Source organism: Aedes albopictus, chromosome 2 (genome assembly GCF_035046485.1).
Source record: "Aedes albopictus strain Foshan chromosome 2, AalbF5, whole genome shotgun sequence".
NCBI classification, from domain to species: Eukaryota; Metazoa; Arthropoda; class Insecta; order Diptera; family Culicidae; genus Aedes; species Aedes albopictus.
Genome location: NC_085137.1, coordinates 499,962,685 through 499,969,546, shown reverse-complemented (window position 1 = coordinate 499,969,546; position 6,862 = coordinate 499,962,685). Strand labels below are relative to the sequence as shown.

Here is a 6,862-nt window from a genome sequence, read left to right as displayed (position 1 = left end):
CAGGATTCTGGGAGAATTCCTCTTGAGACTGCGACAATCCGTCTCATAGAAATGGGGTAATCTCTGGTGTATTTTCAGCATTCTGAAGAAATCCCTCTTATAATTCTAGAGGAACTCCTTTCAGAATTCTTAAGGAGTTTCTTAAAAGATTCTGCGGGAATTTATCCCAGTACTATATGGGAATACTTCTCAGAGTTCTAGGGAATCTCAGGATCTCAGGATTTTTCTTTCGATTCAAAATTATTAATTTCCTTTTTTTTCGGAATGCACTATTTCATCGTTATATCTATTTTCGCATCAGATTCACAAAGTGTTTGATGTGCAATCTCAAATTTTGATATTGAATTTATTTAGACAAATAAAACATTCCATGAACTTGAACTACATGCTGCAAACGAATCATATTATAGTTTTGTAATATTTTATAATATCAAATCGATGTGAAAACATCGATTCAAAGCATTCGATTTAATCGGTGAATCGATTCTGCTGATCCGATTCGAATCGATTCACAAAAATCGATGTCTCAGCCAGATTTGCCCAATGCTACTGCAAACACTCAAGAGTTCGACGGTGTGCAGGAGAACGGTGTGTGGTGGCAAAGGATACATCACGAGCACGCTGCACTCTATGCCGATCCCATATGGTGGCTGCCAATGCCGGAAGGATACGGTGGATAGGACTGAAGAGTTCCGGAAAACAACCCTGCAAAGATTGTGTTCGCAGGAAATCCGGCTGGTATAAGAGGACAGCGATCAAGGTGGGCCGACCAGGCCGAAAGTGGTATGGCGAATAATGAGCGTTTCCGAGGTTGGAGATAATGTGTGGCGAAGTATTGTCTTAGGGGCTGTCCATAAACCACGTGGTCATGGGAGGGGGGGGGGGGGTTCGGCCAATGATCATTTTGTATGGACAAATTAAAATTTTTGTATGGACAATTGACCACGCGGGGGGGGGGGGGGGGGGGTTTTAAAAGTCCCAAAAAAAAATGACCACGTGGTTTATGGACAGCCTCTTATACAGGTAAAGATGATGAAATGAATCCTTGAATGCAATTTGAAATTTTTTAATCAAGGCAATCATTAGGAGAAATATCAATATTTTAGAACAACCTTTCGTTCTACATCGAACGCCCTCGGTATGTGGTTCAAAACTATTTCAAATTCTGAAAGTTTTTATCAAATCTATACCAAGATCCGTACCCATTAGAACCATTAGAATGTTGCCGACATTGAACTGAATTTTCATATACTTACCATTAGGACTCGGCAACGCACAGAAGGTTCTAGGTAGGCTTAAGGTGATACGCGTTGAGCATGATCAAGAAATCACAGCACTTGAGCAGACTGCTCCCGATGAGCAATCAGGCCAGATTATTAATTTCATATGATCTTAAACTGAACCAGTCTAAAATATCAATCCAAACACAGAACCGTTTTCTAGCAGAGCACGTTGCTGCCGCCGCCGCCACCGCCTTACCGTCAAACGACCTCAAGTCTACCTCAAACCACGCGATCGCGTACTTGCCCACATATCTCTGTCATCGCCGCCGATAGCCGAACCGAAGATCGTTTCGTTTCTTGCAAGTAAAAGTCCGGGGCCACTTCGAATCCGCAGAGCCGGGTCTCGTGGTTCCTCGCGCGAAAACCCATCATCCGCCGCCGACCGACGCGACGAGCAAAACGGCCCGAAGTGGCGCGCGATCGCTTCAGTCCCCAGCCAACTGCCAGTGAGTGAGCACGTGAGTGTGCCTTTACGCCGTTTCGTTCGCGAGTTTGCGAGAGTGCGCGCGTCGCGTATTACACGATCGAGCAGCGAGGTACTTACCGATCGATACGCGTCGAGGAGTAGCGGTTGGTCAATCCGGCCCAAAAAGCCCCGGCGATCGAGCGATTCCTCGAAACGGCGGCGGTGCTTGTTCAAGAGTTTTTTTTTTTCTGAGATTGCGGCATTTTACCTAGGCAACTGAAAAGTGTGGAAAGCACACGAAAATAACAGCGCAGAAGAGGAAAAAAAAAACGCGTCACGGTTTGAAGATGCGAATGCAAGGCGATGCATAATCGTTTTATATACTGGAATGTGTCACGTATTGAGGAGTATGATTGAAAGAAGTGCCACCAAGTTTCGGTGATTTTTATGACATGTGATAACTTACCTGCACTTTGAAAGTGATTGTTCCCTGAAAAGTGGACAAAATTTTATAGTTCTGGTTTTAAGCTTGTTAAGCTCGATTCAGTGGTTTCCACCCGCAGCTGCCGAAGGCTACTCGGCATGGATACAACTCCAAAAAGAGATTAAATGATCATTTCGTGCCAAACTGTGTAGATCGTGCCATCAAGTGCTTTCAAGTGGTGCCAATTAACGACTCTGCTCGAGGAAGTGAAGCCAGTTTAATTATATTTACCAGGAAGTTATCCAACATTACATAGTGTGAGAAAATTACATATCGTGAGCTCATTTTGAACAGTGTGCATTTCCGCCTTTTCCCAAGGAAGAAGCAGAAGAAGAAGCTCGTGACCTATCAATCTAGTAGATCGTTTCCCCCTCAGATATTCCGCGATAACCAAATCTATTTTCCCCTTAATCCCCCGCTAACAACCCCGTCGCCTCATCCAGATTGTGATCATTACCCGCGCAGGAGAGTGTGTCGTATCGTCACCGCAGCACGTAGCTCTTGTGCACTCGGAAAGTGCATCGGAGTGCGTGTTTCGTCGCCGTGTAGACATTTACGGGGGTTGGCTGCCTTCGAAAGTTGCCCGTTGAGGTGACGACGACGACGACGACTTTTACTCTCAACTTCTCCTCTTATCACCCACCCCCACAGTCATCCACAACCTAGAGGACGACGACGCTCAACCGTTAGCCAATTTAGAAGACATACATAGAGTAGGAGAGTGTATTGCACCATTTCCAGATTTGAGTGAAAAACAATCCGCCAGCGACGACCGAGGACGGTGACGACGACAACGGGCAGCGAGAGAGAACCCCCGCTTTGATGCATATTATTGCAAACGTAAGTCAGTTTTTTTTTGTACTGAATGATGTGTGTACTGGGTTTTTTTTTTTCCTTTTGCTTTGGCTGTATGCCTTCCATCATACCTGCTGTGTTTGGGTTGGATTCGTAATTCATTCGAGTGTGAATTTATGCTACTTGTCACGAATTTCTACCTTTTTTTTCTGTTCGTCATGTAAGAGTACCAGGGTGGTTTCAAAGAAGAAAATAGTACGTTTATTTCAAGTCTTCTTATATAAAACATTCAAAGTAAATTATATCGTGTCAGGCTGCAGTCTTCTAGCCGCATCACGTTCCTGCTGGTCCTCCCACCGTTTCCACTTTGTTTTTCGTCTTAAATCAGCTGTATCCTTCCCGCTTTGGGCACTTTATAATATACATTGTAGACTGCAGCGAGCAAGTCTCTATAAATTTGAGTATGGCCCATGGCGCATAAGAAGTACTTTAAGCAAATGATTCTAGAATGATCTTCTGAGGGCTAGCAATTTTACCCATCCTCACAGTCCTTGAAGATTTCATAATTGAGTCCTTGAGATTCGTTATTAAACATATTTTAGAATTTTACCAGTCAATATTCTTTTTTATCTGTATTAATAAACGATTTTTTTAAACCTTGGCAAATTCATTCTTCGCTCATAGGGGGCAAGATGCGCCACCCTTGTTTTAGGCAAACCATTTTATTTTATTTTTCAACTGGAATCGTTAAAATAAGAATGAAAATGCTTCTAAAAATTTGAGTTTACATATTTTTACCATAAAAATTGAACAAAAACTCCAAAAAATAGTGTTGTTAGTTTTGATGTAATTTTCATCTGTTATAGAGTTTTTTAAAAGGGTCCAAACTTCTGAGACATGTGTGGGGTAAAATGCCCACCCCTAGTTAATTACATTAAAATAGCCATTTATTTCCAAATTTTGGCAAAAATTGTGTAGAACACAAATAAGAACCGTACAATAGCACATTTTTATTATAAATAAGTTCACTAATCACACATTCGTGGGAAATTTTTGATAAAACAGCTCATTTAAATGGAACTGACACATAATTACAAGTGATCCATGATTATGTAATGACTGTAGTATACCATTCACGAACAATTAAACTTGACAATAAACCATCCACGCAAGTATATGTGCCCAATTTGGCATCCTGGCGTTAGTTGTAGCTAGGGGCATTTTACCCCGCATTAAAACTAAAATACTGAAAATCAAACTTTTTTTCAAATTTGAATTTTTGAGTAGTAAAACGTTTGGTAGGAAACATGTTGATGTTTCATATCTGTGTCAAAAAGTGTGCATTATGAAGTGTTTCGTGGTAAAAATTGGACTCTTCCTTAACGTGGGCGTCTTACCCCAAGTTTCCATACTTCCTTTAATGAGAAAGGGAAATAATTTCGTTTCAGGAAGTGAAATTGGGTACCGGTTCCCAGATAAAGCATAGTGCTTTCGATTTCATCCTGCTCGAAACAAACAATGTAGGCGCTATTTGAATTTAAGCGCTGTTGAAATATTTAAACGGGTTTTTTTTTCAATCAGTACAAGTAAGGTTACTAGAATAGAAATATACTAGAACTAGTGGCGCTGTAGTTTCTTTTCCTGCTGAGTTATTTTAATAACTTGATTGGAATATTTTTTTTTCTTTGCCGGTGTCTTTCGTCTCGTCTAATTGTAATATTTGATTATTTTTAAGTGTCCATCTTGTAAATGATCTATTGTTTCGGTAAACAAAATTTATTTGACACTTCTAGTACCGCTACTGGCACTGTAAGGGCGCGGCAAACTAGATGTTAGTCACACGAACAGTTGTGACATTTGACTTCTGTGGTTGGTTATTCTAATGTTACTAGCGACACTGAGACCTTGGTTGTAACATCACTTAAACCTGGTTACAAAACTGGAAAGATATTATAAAACAATAGCGAATTCCCTTGCGGCGTTCTTCGACATTGAAGAAAGGCTCGATTGCACATCTATCATTTCAATGAAGAATGTAAAGTAAATTTCTCGATTTTACCTAGGTTAACCAAGCCAAGTGGAAAATAAAGTTTTGAAATGTTGTGGCATCAAGTACTGTACACAAATACGTATTTGATGAGCAAGCCAAGGTCCAAGAATGCGATCTGACTTCACTTTGGCATTACTGAACCAGCAGTGCCAGATTTAGGGAGGGGGGGAGCAGGGGGGGGCAGGGCCCTGGGAAGAAGTGAAGCGGACCTGGTGTGATGGTTAAAGCATGGGATCGAGGACATGGGATCGAATCGCACTCCCGACAAACTCGCAAAATGTGAGCTCTACCTTCGGAAGGGAAGTAAACCGTGTGTCCCGAGATGAACTAGCCAAGGGCTAAAAATCTTGTTTATACAGATAAAAATAAATAAAATTTTCAAGAATTTTATTAGAAATTGAGTCAGAAATTCCCTGAAAATTTATGGATTCCCTCTAAAATTTCTTCAGCATACTCTATTATAGTTTCCTCTTTGATTTCAAAGTTTTGTGGAAATTTCTTTTGGGAGGTCGTCAGATCCTCCCCTACCAGTCGCGTTAGAACAAGTTTTTGTTAAGTGTTCTTTCACAGACAAACAGACATATTACTTGGAACAAAGTGCGATTAAAACCATCGTCACAAACAAGGATGGAAATCTAGTGATCATGATAGGATCCCAAATGTGTCGCGGTTGGAAGGCATCGCGCGATCATAGCAACAACGTGTAACCGTCCAAAATTGTCACGAGGATTTTGTCAAACAAGGTGGCTTTAGCGCCACTCCCGCAGGGAGACCACCTGTCCTTTTAATTTTTGCCCGACTGACTTGAGACTTTTTTCCTCAGGGGACTCGTGTACGGTTATAAATTAAAGCGATTTTCCAACATAACGAACCTGGAGGATGCGCCGATACTGCCCAATGTAATCTCCCGAACCCCTTTTAATCAACTCCCCGACTTAAGCTCACTCGATCTGGAACACTTACCGAAATGAAGAGTGGAAGCCTGAAATGTCAATCTACCAAAATGGAAACGAAAAACGGGATCTAAAGGGAGTAACGTAGCGGGTGAATTCTCTTTGAACTGCCCAAAACGTAATCAATTGACTCTCAGGTCTTCAAAATTCAACAAATCAATTTATTCATTAGGGAGCAAACTCATTCGGGTCGGACTGTATTCTTCTTCTTCTTCTTCTTCTGTATGGCTCTACGTTCTCACTGGAACTTGGCCTGCCTCTCTCCAACTTAGTGTTCTTCGAGCACTTCCACAGTTAATAATTGGAGGGCTTTCTTTGCCTGCCATTGCATGAATTTTGTACCTTGTGAGGCAAGCACAATGATACACTATGCCCAGGGAGTCGAGAAAATTTTCCCGACCGGAACGGGAATCGAACCCGCCGTCTCCGGATTGGCGATCCATAGCCTTAACCACTAGGCTAACTGGAGACCCCGGGTCGGACTGTATATCATTTACAAAAACGGGTGGAAAACACTTTGGGAAACTATTTATCATGGCCATGAATAAAAAGTCTCCACGTACCTGCGCAGGGTTTCTTGAAGCGACGACTCGATGCTCCTCGACGAACTTGAAACTGTCGAATTTCCGGCTTTTGCCGGCGATAGACGGTTGCCTCGATGACCAATGATGTCCTCGACGGCAATGGCGGCGATTGGCTTTACCGCTGTCGCTGCTGGTATGGCGCGCAGCGATGGACGTCCGAGCTCGGGTAGTACGGCCGATTTACCGTTGCGGACTAGGTTGCGGAGGAAGTGTCGGCTGGACGGAAGGCTTCCGATTTCGTTCCTCAAGAGCTTCGCTGCGACGGAACGTCGCGCTTCCCGGGTTTTGACCTTCTCTTCGGGTTCAG

The 6,862-nt window shown here is 42.5% G+C and overlaps 1 protein-coding gene across 4 annotated transcripts in view; it reads left to right on the top strand.

Moving 5' to 3' along the window:
• Nucleotides 1–1,614: 1,614 nt before the first annotated feature.
• The window catches only part of LOC109621274 (pancreatic triacylglycerol lipase-like), an 82,247-nt gene continuing 76,999 nt past the window's right edge, over nt 1,615–6,862 (top strand). Inside the window, exons 1-2 of one of the 4 annotated variants that reach the window (XM_062854398.1) lie at nt 1,615–1,819; nt 2,825–3,013. The gene's annotated coding sequence lies outside the window, so the exon portion shown is untranslated. Of the gene's footprint in view, nt 2,431–2,824; nt 3,014–6,862 lie in introns of all 4 variants that reach the window. The other 3 variants (XM_062854400.1, XM_062854399.1, XM_062854401.1) reach the window with 3 other exon arrangements.